Raw genomic sequence first — 13,388 nt, forward strand, 5'->3', positions numbered from 1 at the left:
CTCCTGGCCATTAACCCCTTCCATGCTGGAGAAAACACTGCAGGTTTGGGGGTATCACATGCCTCCCGGCTTAAATATTGCGTGTCCTCACGCAATAAACACATTTGCAAAGTCCAGCAAAGAATAGTCTCTTGAACATCACTGCATAATCAACAACATAACATTCACATCAAAGTTGAAAACAGCAGTTTAGACTCTACAATGAGCAGGTAACACACCTTTGTGACTCTTTCTGGACCTACATATAGCCTGCTGCATCATGAAAGTGATCTCCTCACCGCTTATAGTGGTGTACTTACTATCTGGGCCATGTTTCTCTGGGTAAAGATATGTCACAACCTCTTTAGCTACACTAGGGGTTTCTACAGGGACATTAGATTAAGACTGTGACATTAGAAAATCTAGACTATTGAGTTTAAGGGGTCTCGATCCCTCTGCCGTGGCCATGTGGATAACTTCTTTAGTGTCTCTTTCCTGGTCAGTGGTATTTGAATCTGCTTGACTGGGGTCAGCCAGACTGGAATCTGTATCTTTCACTTTCAGTCTGCTCTCATGTTCCGGCTCTGAAGGGGGTTGCGGCTTAACTACATCCTGTAGGCTCAGTTGCACCATTTCACTAGGTTCCTTCACATGCCGTTCGTCTGTTTGTCTCAAGCATTCACTCTGCTCTGGGGTTCTCCCCAACGATTCACTCTGCACTGGGGCTTTGGGTTCTTGCTGTCTGTGTTCAGCTGGTATCATCTGGTGATATGGTAGGTGCCGACACCTCCGGTGAGACTGTGGAAGATGATCGTTCCATCTATCAGTTGCACTTTCAACTGCTCTTGTCCTTTCTCCACCATCGCTGTTTTGATCATGTTGCTGAGTATTAAGTAGAGTAACTCCATGACATGGATAACGCCAATGTTGCTTGCGATCTGTTGCAAATTTGCTATCTCGTACCGGAACACCACCTGGAGCAGTCACGTTAACGGCTTTTATGCCTTTCTTTCCATTCGCCAATTCAAACTCAACCATTTCACCACTTTCCAGGCTCCGGAAGCACTTTTTCTGGTTGGCCTTCTGAATGCCAGTATAATGCACGTATACTCTCCTTTTAGTGTCGATTCGCTTTATAAATCCGTAGCCACGTGGTACATTGAACTATACGACTTGACCTGAAAATCTTCTTGGGCTGGCTCGCTGATCGTCACCAGTATACAGTACATTAGACACTGTAACTTGGTCCTGTCTTACTGCAATTGGACCTACATCTCTTCTTGAGGGCTGTCGACAGTTCCACTCAATGTGACTGCTTCGTTTACATCGTCGGCATATAGGTCTCGAGCGTCGAACTGATTAATTACTCGTCTTCCGGTCTCTCAGTAAACATCCCATTGGGGTTGGTTTCGCACTCTGCACACCACTCCTCACGTCTGGTTACAGCCCGTTCCTGTCTCAGGTCTCTTATTTCCTTTCTCATCTCGGTGAGCAACTGGTTGAGTCCTGCAACCCTGTCAGTCATTTCCCTGATCCTGTTGTCGTCTGCAGCTGGGTTGCCTTCTTGCAGTTCCATGGTCGATCCTGTTCGTAGACGCCAAAATGTAACACCCCCAATATGGTGGGATGTCAGTGAGTGGATCGTACCTGCTTTTCTTCTGGAACCTGCTTGGGCGTAGATCAGTGCAGTTCCTCTTTCAGGCTCCTCCTATCACAGCAGAGAGACAGGAGAACCCCCAGAACCCAGCGCAGAAACCAGACCAATATAAAGAAATGGGGGTTTATTACTCTGAATCACTATTCTACTAGGACAATTCTAAATGAACATTAGAACATGCAATATTGTTGCAATGCAAAAGGTACACATACAGGATATCACATTAATAAGCTTAGGTTCACTCTATACATACTGTATACTTCTAATAAAACCTCATGCTAAACATATGAATGCCAACCTGCTCCCTCTATGTGTTAGAGGTAGTTAAACTAAATATACCAAGTTGCAGTTGTAGTTGGCAGAATCTCAAATGGTTCAACTATAAATTCAATAGATAGAAAGCACAATGTCCCTGTGAGTGCTCAGAATTCACTGTACAGCCTTTCGTTGGTGCACAAACTTTATAGATGATACTGAACTGTACTACTGGTATCCAAAATGGTGTCACTGTCTCTGCCTGTTCATGCATCCGAATACTTAATTAAGTTTGAGGGTAGATAAGCACCCTGTTTGATATTTAGTTTTGTTAGTTAGTTAAGGGTTAAGGCTTGGGCGAAGGTGTGGTTATGGTAGTGGTCATTTGGGGGAGATAGGCCTATCGTAGGATTTGTGGGAGTGTTCAGGGTACCCATATAAATAGCCTGGTCAGAGGAGCCATTTTCCTCTTTTCCAGTTTCTGCAAACAGGCTGGCTAAGTATCACACAGTTTCTTATATAGCTTTATTTCTTTTGTCCAATTCTTCTTTTTATTTCACATCCTATCTATCTTTTTATTCTTCTCTTTCCCTTACTTCTTTCCTTTCAGCTCCTTTCCACTCCCCCCCCCTTTTTTTTTTTTCACCTCATCCCTGCTTGTTTTATCCCCCCCCCTGTCCAACTCCCCCTCCCTCATCCCTGCATTGCATTGTGCCCAGGCTCGCCGTTCAGCGCCACCCCCTCGCCGCTTTATGTAGGCTTCCAGGCCGGTCACATTCGCGGCCTCTCCCCCAGCATGGCGCGGGTCGCGCCATGCTGCAGGCCGCGATCCCGCACCCGCTCGCGTGCATGTATGCGCGCCCTCCGCCGGCCCCCGCTCCCTATCCTCCCCTGCTGCCTCTCCACAGCTGATGGCCGCCCGGCTCTCCGGCGGCACCGCGGGCGGCCGCAACTCAGCGCCTTTCCCCCCACAGTTCACAGCCAGCCCGCGCCCTGCATCGGCGGTTGGCCCCGCCCACAGGGTCGTGGCGGCCATTTTAGCCCCGGACACCGCACAGGGAGCCCTGCACATCCCTGCATCACCCCCCTCCGCCCCCACTGCTTCAGTAGCAGGGGGGCCTCCTCCTCCTCAACCCTCACCATTACTTTCCAGCCACCAGGGTTCCCCCAGTAGTGTAGGATCAGCTGCAGGGTCCATTATATCTAGGGCCCTAAGTGTCCCTCCCAGCGCATTATTTCCCGATGCCCCCCCCTGCATCTAGGAGCGGGGGTCCTACCCCTTCGCCTTGGGAGGGTGTTAATGTGCAGCAACCCCCCCCCCCTTTCAACTCTTTAGCAGCGCAGCAGCCCAGCTGGTCCCCATATTTCTATGCCCCTGGCCCCCATCCCCCCCCCCCAATTTTCAAATACACCCACTATGTTCCAGTATGCCCCCCCCGCAACAACCCCCGGGCCCGCCCCCTTTCGCAAGGGTTCAGGCCATATTACCAAGTCCTGTCGCCACCTTTTTACCTTCCCCTGGCCACTTCGGCTGCACATACCCAGTCCATGCATACCCCCCCTCCCCCTTTCCATTCCGCCCCCCCTGCTCCCCCAGCCACCTGCAACTGTCCATACACCCCTGCCACCCGCACTCCCCCATGCCCCTCGTTCCACGGAAGGAGTTGCTGTGCGGTCTGAGTCACCAGTGATTGTGTCAAGTCCCCATCTCGCAGCTTCTGTTCATTCCAGTCGGGTTGTTGAGATCCAGAGGACGGACGGTGAGGTGGCATCAACGAGTCAAGTCGTGGTGGGCGCACCGCGCAGCGAGGGACTGTTGGCAAACACTCAGGAGGAAGTGGCTGGTCCTTTGGCAGCAGTTTCCGGTGAGCATGTTTTTCCATGTTGCACAGCACACACTCATTTTCCACTGATTATAGCGATTCTGCAAGTTCATCAGAGAGGCCGCGTAAGCTTATGCGATACGTAGCGCACAAGATTAAGGGAAAATGAAGTCCCAAGAGGGCCAGCACAGTGTCGGCAGCTAAGGTTCCAGATGCTACGGGGGATATGGTACACTGCGCAAACACGGCTATCCTTAGGGGTTTGCGGTCTAAGGTTAGGGAGAGGCGCTGAGGGAAACTTCCATTCGTTCCAAAATTGGGAGCAGGGATGTTTGTTTTCGCAGCTTGCTACCTTGAATCACGCCCGGGGGAGTACATGAATGTCCTCAAGTGTATGCATATGGTGCGTGGTATGCACTCGTCAGGCAAGAGTATAGCTTGGGCGCATTACGACGAGACATTTCGTAAAACACAGGAAGGACAGGCAGTTTTTTCAATGCGGCTTCAAGGACGTAGAAGTTTGGCTCGAAGTCAACCAACTGCCTGGCGCGCCTTCGGAGCCTTCGGCGGTACGCAAGCAGCCCTTTCTGGCCCGTACAGGTGGTGCCAGAGCCGGCAGAGGGAAATGCTATGCATTTAATAACACCCAATGTAATAAAGGATCGGGCTATCGGTATAGGCACATATGCAAGCTCTGTGGGAGTGGGCACCCGGCTAAAGATTGTGGGCAACTCAGTGGTACTACGGAGAGTCGGGGCGATCAGCGCGATGAGCCGCGAGGCGGTGTTAAGTAAAACACCTTCGCCGGTCGTCCTAGGGGCTTTGAAGAGTTGGTTGGGTCGTTATCCTCTCAGGGAGGCCTTTTTGTTACATGCGTTTAGTAAGGGTTTTAGGTTGCCTTTGACACAGGACATCTCAGTTGTTGCTAAGAGAAATCTTAAGTCGGCCCGCGTCCACCCGGACGTAGTCCGAGCTAAGATTGAAGCCGAGGTCGGGTTGGGGCGCAGGTTGTGGCCCCTTTTTCTTCCCCCCCCTTTGGAGGGTTTGTGCGTATCGCCTTTAGGGGTTGTACCATAGAAGGAACCGGCTAAGTTCAGGCTGATACAGCATCTTTCTTACCCAGAGAGAGGGTCGGTCAACGACGCGCTAGATCAATTGGATTGCCGGGTCGTTTATCAATTCTTTGAGTAGGCTCTAGATATAGTACAGATTTTTGGTAGGAGCACTTTATTAACCAAGGTGGATATCGAGTCCGCTTTTCGGCTGTTGCCCCTTCACCCCGAATCTTTTAAGTACATGAGTTTTAGAGTTGCGGGGCTCTATTATGTTGATAGAGGTTTGCCGATGGGATGTTCCATCTCGTGTTCCTTTTTTGAATGTTTTAGCTCCTTTTTGCAATAGTGCTTACAGGCGGGTACAGAGCAAGCTGGTGTGTCCCACTACCTAGATGATTTTCTGTTGGTGTGGCCAGCGGATACCCTGGTTTGCGAGGATTTGCTGTTTTCCTTGCAGGCCTTGTTTGCAGTGGTAGGTGTTCCTGTTGCCAAGGACAAGACGGAGGGTCCGGTTACACGCTTATCGTATTTGGGTATAGAAATAGACACCGTGCTAGGTTTATGCAGTTTGCCGATTGAGAAGGCGCGACGTTTGGGAGAGTTGCTGAAAGCATTTGTTTTAGCGAAAAAGGTCTCGCTGAAGCAGTTGCAGTCCTTGCTAGGCCTCCTTAATTTCGCATGTAGAGTCATTCCTATGGGACGGGTTTCTGGTAGGCGGCTGGAAAGAGCCATGGAGGGGGTTAAGAAGTCCCATCACCTCGTTCGCATATCCCAAGATCTGAGGGAGGACCTTCGCATTTGGTTGCTGTTCCTGTGTAATTTCAATGGCTTTCGGATATGGCCCAGGCCCCTGTAGCTTATTCCGAGCTTCAACTATTTACGGACGCGTCCGGTTCCGTCGGGTTTGGCGCCTTTTTCGAAGGGGACTGGTGCGTGGAGCCTTGGCCGGAAGCTTGGGGGGGTTTTAGGCCTTACTAGGAACATTCTGCTTCTGGCTGTTCCCTATTGTGGTGTCTGTTGAGCTGTGGGCCCACAGGCTTTGTAATAGGCAGATCCTTTTCTGGTGCGAATTCGGGCGTGGTTCAGGCGGTGAATAATCAGAGGGCGGAATCGTTTTTGGCTTTGAAGTTGTTGAGGCACTTGACACTTCTTTGCCTGCGAAGGAACATTGAGTTTAGGGCGCAGCATGTTCCGGGTGTTTCTAATGAGATAGCAGATTCCTTATCTCGTTTACAGTGGGACAGGTTTCGTTCGCTCGCTCCTTACGCTTCTCTTCATGGTTTAACCTGCCCCTCCCATGTCAGGCAGATTGTTGTGCCGGCATCAGAGTCTTCGCACTGAGGTCTCTGGCCCCTGGCACATTAAAGACCTACAAAGCGGCTTGGGACGCTTGGCAGGGTTTCTTGGCTTCCAAGCGTGGGGGGGTAAGACGGTTTGATGACTGTATGGCAGAGTTTATTTGGAACTGGCAGGAAGGGGGTCGTTCTAAGGCGGCTATGTCTGCAGCGCTATCTGGTATCGCTTACTTTTCTAAGTTGCATGGTATGGCAGATCCCACAAATTCGTTCCTTCTAATCAAGGCGATGAAGGGGTGGGCGAAGGAACACCCTAGCACAGGCGATGCACGTAGACCAGTTGACCCGGCCCTACTTAAAGATTTGATCGTGGCAGTATCGGGGGTTGCGTTAGGCGAATATGAATCGCCCCCTTTTTAGTTTAGATTTTTCATTAGCATATTTTGGGGCGTTTAGAATCGGTGAGCTCGTGGCATCTAATAAAACTTCCACATCGACGGGTCTAATGTTTAAACACGTGGTAATTAAGCCGACATTGATATTGCGTAAAATACATAGGTCCAAGACAGATCAACTTGGTGGGGGGCGTTGGATTTCTATCACAGAACATTCAGATGTAGTAATTTGTCCAGTTGCTCTGGGGGGGCGATTTAATACTCTTCGCCCGCCAGGGGGTGCGCAGTGACTTATCCATGTTAATCTTACACCTTTGTCCAGGTTTCAGTTTACAAGGCTGTTTCAGAATTGTCTTATTCGCTTTAGGCTTGCCCACAGAACATTTTGGGATGCATTCATGTAGGATAGGGGCAGCAACTTGCGCAGCGGTTGATGGTGCTTCGGTCGACACCTTACAAAAGTTGGGTCGGTGGAAGTCATCAGCTTATAAAACTTATTTATGGGGGGATAAGTTGCTTAAGTAGCTGCGCTTCTTGCGAGTTTGTTGGGAAACCCAGGGGCCTTATGCCTACTGCCGCTAGGGATTCTGAAAGGATTTTCAGCTTTTTGCCCTCAAAGAGGTTTTGCTGTTTTTCATCTTCAGATGGGTCACCCAACTATTTGTTTCCCTTCCCGCGGGTTAGTTTGTTATTATGTAAGAATTAATTTCTGGTAGTGTTATTATGTAAGAATGAATTTCTGGCTGGGTAACTTTTCTTGCAGGGTTGCCCAGGAATGCTAACTGTCGGGTGTGGTCATTCAAATTTTGGGCACCCCTTAGCATTGCAGGCCCCGCATTTGTTGGGTGCAAGTGACGTCCATTGGCTGGGTTTCGTGGTATGCGCCGTAAGCGCCTGCTGGATGCCTTATGGATGGCAGAAGATGACTGGGTGGTCATTCACTTGGGGGGGAGCGATTTGGGCACGTGCAAGGGCATTGAGCTGATACACTCTATTAGGAATGACTTGCAAGTGCTTGTTAACCGTTGGCCCAACGTCAGCGTCACATGGTCGGACATTGTCCCATGTCATTTTGGCGTGGACCCCAGACTGGCAAGGCATTGGATGGAGTTCGCGGAAAGGTCAATATGGCAATTGGCCGTTTTGTCCTTAGCATGGGGGGCCGCGTCATACGTTGCGTTACGAGGAGAGCTTCTTTAGGCCTGACGGGGTACACCTCACGGGAGTGGGGCTAGAGCTCTTTATCAGCGACCTCTGCAGTTTCCTGTAGGTCTCAAAGGGTCACAGTTTGGTGGTGGGCCTGGTTCTATGAACCGGGCTTTGGCGGGAAGCAGTGCTCCTGGGCGGCCTATTATTTAGCGCAGGAGTGCCTGGGGAGCATTCTTTCCTTTGAGAGCGGCAAGTTGGTCACCGCCCAAAGGGGGGACCTGGTCCCTGTCCAAGGGAAGGGCCGAGGCTGTGCCAATTAAGGTGGGATGGTACTTCCTCAGGTCGGGCTGCGCAGGGCGGGGATCTGCCCCTGTTATTTATTATTGATTTCCATAGGGCTGTGGCCTTGGAGCACTGCTTTCTTCCTGCCACCTATTTCTAATTTCAATTCGATCAATAAATTCTGGCTGTGACCTCTTTAATTGCATTACATTTGTCAGTGTGTTCATTTCTAGGCTTAGGTTAAGATAAGTTAACAAAAAGAATGGTAAAACAAATGGGTGACTTAATGCATCTGAATACTTAATTAAGTTTGAGGATAGATAAGCACCCTGTTTGATATTTAGTTTTGTTAGTTAGTTAAGGGTTAAGGCTTGGGCGAAGGTGTGGTTATGGTAGTGGTCATTTGGGGGAGATAGGCCTATCGTAGGATTTGTGGGAGTGTTCAGGGTACCCATATAAATAGCCTGGTCAGAGGAGCCATTTTCCTCTTTTCCAGTTTCTGCAAACACCCACCCACCCACCCGACTAAGCTGGTTTGTATGCTTTTTTGTTTTGTTGGATTGTACATTTCAGTGTTTTCTTCCAACAGGTAGAAGTGCAGCCTGGCGGGAAGCAGTGCTCCTGGGCGGCCTATTATTTAGCGCAGGAGTGCCTGGGGAGCATTCTTTCCTTTGAGAGCGGCAAGTTGGTCACCGCCCAAAGGGGGGACCTGGTCCCTGTCCAAGGGAAGGGCCGAGGCTGTGCCAATTAAGGTGGGATGGTACTTCCTCAGGTCGGGCTGCGCAGGGCGGGGATCCGCCCCTGTTATTTATTATTGATTTCCATAGGGCTGTGGCCTCGGAGCACTGCTTTCTTCCTGCCACCTATTTCTAATTTCAATTCGATCAATAAATTCTGTCTGTGACCTCTTTAATTGCATTACATTTGTCAGTGTGTTCATTTCTAGGCTTAGGTTAAGATAAGTTAACAAAAAGAATGGTAAAACAAATGGGTGACTTATGTGTTATGCACTACTGCTGTATATCCTGCACAGTTCTGTGTTATGCACTACTGCTGTATATCCTGCTGCAGGCTTCTCTCACTGTACAGCAGTAAGCTGGATGCCCTGAGATCACAGACTGCTATGTGCTGACTGATCTCAGTCTTTACTGGGGTGCTTTATACTTGCCATGTGCTGTAATGCTTGGGCTACCTGTCCAGATGCCAGCACTTGTCTTTGCAGCATGCACACTCTCTCCTCCCCTTTGGGCTGCAGCAGCTTTAATAGATATGTGTCCTGTCAGCTTCTCTTGTCCTGCTGCCTTACATGAGAGGGGTCTTCTCCTCACAGTCACCCCGATCAGCTGCTGATCCCTGCTCTCTGTGCCCTCAGTCACAGCACTCTCCAGCACTCTCCAGCACACACCATGGCTCCTGCCACGCTCCTCTCTCAGTCTTGTGCAGAACTCACTGGGCTTCTCTAGCTCCACCCCCAACAGCCTCTCTCTAGTTTCCCTCCTTAAGGCTGGCAGAACCATCTCCAGGGGATCAGCAGGGTCCCAACTCCTGGCCATTAACCCCTTCCATGCTGGAGAAAGCACTGCAGGTTTGGGGGTATCACATGTGTACAGCATGCTGTGTGGGGGGAGGGTATTCAGCTTGCTATGCCATCGGTGTGTGGAGCATCTTATGCCAGTGGTGCGTGTGGTAACCTTGACTTTATATGGTAAGTAAAGAGTTTACCTTGGGTGTTGTGGTTCAATCTTCACTTGACTTATGGAGAGGTGAGAGTAATGGAAGCACATGAAGGGGTGATGAGGCAGCTTATGGTTTTTTGTGAACAGGTTTATTAGAGAGTTGGCAGGGCACTTGCATAAATAACACACCTCACTCAATGAGGCAGCCTTTGTATTGCATTATCAGTGGGAAAAACATCAATAATGAGATTACACATAAAAAACAATGGCATTTGTATGGCACCATACGAACAATGTGTATTAGTATCATATAGATATGATGTGTGTGTCAATCAATAAATATTTATTTTGGCATCCGCGTATAAACATTAATGCTGGGTACACACTGGCTAACATATCGGATGTTCAATTTCTCAGCTGATATATTGTGTGCCCTTTGGCAAGTGTGCACACACGGGTTGGGTATGGGATGCCGGCAGTCAGGATCCCCGCGGTCAGAATCCTGATGCCGACATCAGGACAGGGTTAGCATACTGATACTTGTTGGTCAGGATGCTAATCCTTCCTCTCTCCCTCCCCTAACCCTCTCTCTTTGGTGCCTAACCCTAACCTCCCCCCTAGTGCCTGTACCTATCCTCCTACACGCTCAACCTAACCCCCCCAATCCCACTACTTACCTTTGGTATCATATCGTGTCGGCTGTGCAGCACATCAGTTGGCAGATAGTTCTACTCATTGTGCTGTGTGTATGGGCGATCAGCCACAGTTGCTGTAGAGGCTGATGGGGAGGAGGTCACTATGTCACCCCTGCCCAGTGGGACCGCAGATGATGATTGTTCAGTGTGTATGAGCAACCATAATCTGCAGATATATATATATATATATATATATATATATCTGTCAGGTGTGTACCGACTTTAAGATTGGTGGTGGGATTATCCGCTAGGGGGCACTAGCCAAAATCTTGTCTAGGGCACCAAATTGTCTAGGGCCGGCCCTGACTACATGTGTCACCTATAAATTAGAGATGTGCGCTGACCCCCATGTTTTAGCTTTGGTTTTGGATCTGTATCTCCCCTAGTTTTGGATCTGGATTGGTTTTGCCAAAACCTCACCTCCATGTTTTGTTTTTGTGCTTTGAGTTTGGATCTGTATTTTTTCTTAAAAAATAAAAAAACAGCTAAAACCACTTTAAATTGGCATTTTTTGTTCCTACAGTATTATTAACCTCAATAACATTTATTTCCACTCATTTCCAGTCAATTTTGACCACCTCACAATATTGATTTTTTCATCTAGTTAAAGGGCCAAAAGGTTGCATCCAGCTTTCTGGCTCTAAACTGATTAATATAATTATTAATAGAGTTGAGGACTGTGCAAAGATGATGGTCGGGAAACCCTTGAGGATTGAAGAATTGATAGTTGGTGCAGCCCCTGGCTGTAAAAGTGATAATAAATTAATTTAAAAACAATTCATTGGTGCAGCCCCGGGCTGAATAATTAATAATAATTTAATAAAAAAAGTAAAAAACAATTCATTGGGTGCAGCCCCTCGCTGAATAATTTAATAAAAAGAAATTCATTGGTGCAGCCCCTGGCTGTAAAACTGATAATAAATTAATGAAAAAACAAATCATTGGTTCCTAAACCAACCATAACATTAATTTAAAATGTCAGGCAACAATGCCCCAACCTGCACATAATGGAAAGGAAAACGGTGCAAGATAGAATAGTTGTATATGAAACAGGACATTCACAGTTTAACAAACCAATCATTTCAGCGACAAGGACTGCCAATTGTGGATGAAATGATTGGACCCCCATAAAACAAGCTGCCAATGTGCAATGAACATGGAAATGAAAATGATCCCATACACAAACTGGCTTTACATTACAAGTTGTCATCGTCCTCATCATCCCCATCAGTGTGTACATCCTCTTATTCACACAATATTAATTAGTCCCTGCTGGAATCCACCATAGGCGCTTTTGTAATTCTTTTACGTAATTGTTGGTAGAGGTCTTCCTCGTGGAATTTGTAATTCATTTTAATGAACATCATCTTTTCCACATTTTGAGGAAGTAACCTCCTACGCTGATCACCGACAAGGTTGCCAACTGTGCTGAAATCACTCTCTGAGTACACACTGGAGGGAGGGCAGCTTAAGTAATGCAAAGCCAGTTCATACAAGGGCCTCCAAATTGCCTTCTTTTCCTTCCAGTACTCGAAGGGACTCTGGGCCTGATTCAGACCTGGTTGCAAGCGTTGGGTCGATGGTGGCCCAGAGCACATGTGCACGATGGAGCCGGCTCCGTCATGCGCATGCGCGAGACCCGGATAGTGACGGGCAATTCGTCGCTCGTACCAAAGGGGGCATGCTGTCGATGTTGAGTGACAGCACGCCCCCTTTGGTGGGCGGGCCAGGGGAGTGGCTGCCCAAACTGAGGCGTTCCCATGTGAAGCCAAAATCTCTCTGGGGCTTGCGGCAATGAGGGTCTCGTTGCAAGCCTGATGGTCGCGATGGTCTTGACCATCGCGACCATCTTCCTGGCCACTCGCTATAGCTGTGGGAGGCCGTTCTAAATAAAGCCCGCCCTGATTCAGAGTGAGCGCTCTGTCAGAGCGTCCGGCTCTGAATCAGGGCCTCTGTGACATGTCTATGCTTAAACTCTTTCAGAGTACACACTGGAGGATGGTCAACTTTAGTAATGCAAAGCTAGTTTGTGTATGGGACTCCAAATTGCGTCTTTTTCCTGCCAGTACTGAAAGGGACTGTCTGACATGCCTATTAGGATGTTATCGCTGAAATAGTCCTCCACCATTCTGTGAATGGAGGCCGTATCACACATAGTCACGGTAGAAGACATGTCACTAGTAGGCAGTTCTCTCAGGCCCAACCAGATGTCATTTTTTGGTGAACAATCTGCATGACCAGCAGGCATTCTGTAAGGAAAATTTAGTTTTTCCTGGCAGCTGCAGAAACTGAAGGAGGAGATGATGGTGTTTCACGTGGGCTGCAGCTGACAATTTTTTTACCAACAGCTCTTTGCATAGTTTTAGATTTTTGTCTGTTGTAAAAAAACTCACAAGGTAGGACTTAAACCTAGGATCCACAATGGTTGCCAAAATATATTTTTCAGATTTCAATAGATTGACGACTCTTGGATCCTGGTTAAGTGAATCAAGGGCTTGATCCACCAGTCTGACATACCTTGCGCAATTGCTCCATTTCAGTTCCTCCTTCAGTTTCTCCAGTTGTTTTTGCAAAAGGCTGACTCAAGCTGGCAGTGTCTGAACTAACTTCATGTGTGGCAAGTTCAAAGGGTTTAAGAACCTTATACAACACAGAAATTATTCTCCACTGCAATGAGTAAGGTGCATTCCCCCTCCACGGCCTATGTCATAGGCCGTTGTATAGCCCTGGATGGCCTTTTGCTGTTCCCCCATCCGCTGAAGCATATGGAGGGTAGAATTCCACCAAGTTACTACCTCTTGCTTCAGCTGATGGCAGGGCAAATTTAACAGTACCTGCTGGTCATGCAATCTTCAACAAGCGGTTGTCAAATGTCTAAAATGTTTGGATATTTTGCGGGCCACGGAGAGCATCTCCTGCATGCCCCTGTCATTTTTAAAAAAATGTTGCACCACTAAATTAATTGTGTTAGCAAAACACGGGATGTGTTGGAATTCACCCACATGTAATGCTCTCACAATATTGGTGGCATTAACCAAAATCACAAATCCCGAGGAGAGTCAAAGTGGGGTAAGCTATTTAGCAATGATTTCCCTGAGTTTTTCTAAGAGGTTCTCAGCGGTATGCC

The 13,388-nt window shown here is 48.3% G+C and overlaps 1 pseudogene; it reads right to left on the reverse strand.

Annotated features, from left to right (window-relative positions):
• Positions 1 to 378: 378 nt before the first annotated feature.
• Positions 379 to 1,555, reverse strand: LOC148534673 (uncharacterized; annotated as a pseudogene).
• Between the last annotated feature and the right edge of the window lie 11,833 nt (positions 1,556 to 13,388).

This window comes from Taudactylus pleione, unplaced genomic scaffold (assembly GCF_031769625.1).
Source record: "Taudactylus pleione unplaced genomic scaffold, aTauple2 ptg000065l, whole genome shotgun sequence".
Taxonomy (NCBI): domain Eukaryota; kingdom Metazoa; phylum Chordata; class Amphibia; order Anura; family Myobatrachidae; genus Taudactylus; species Taudactylus pleione.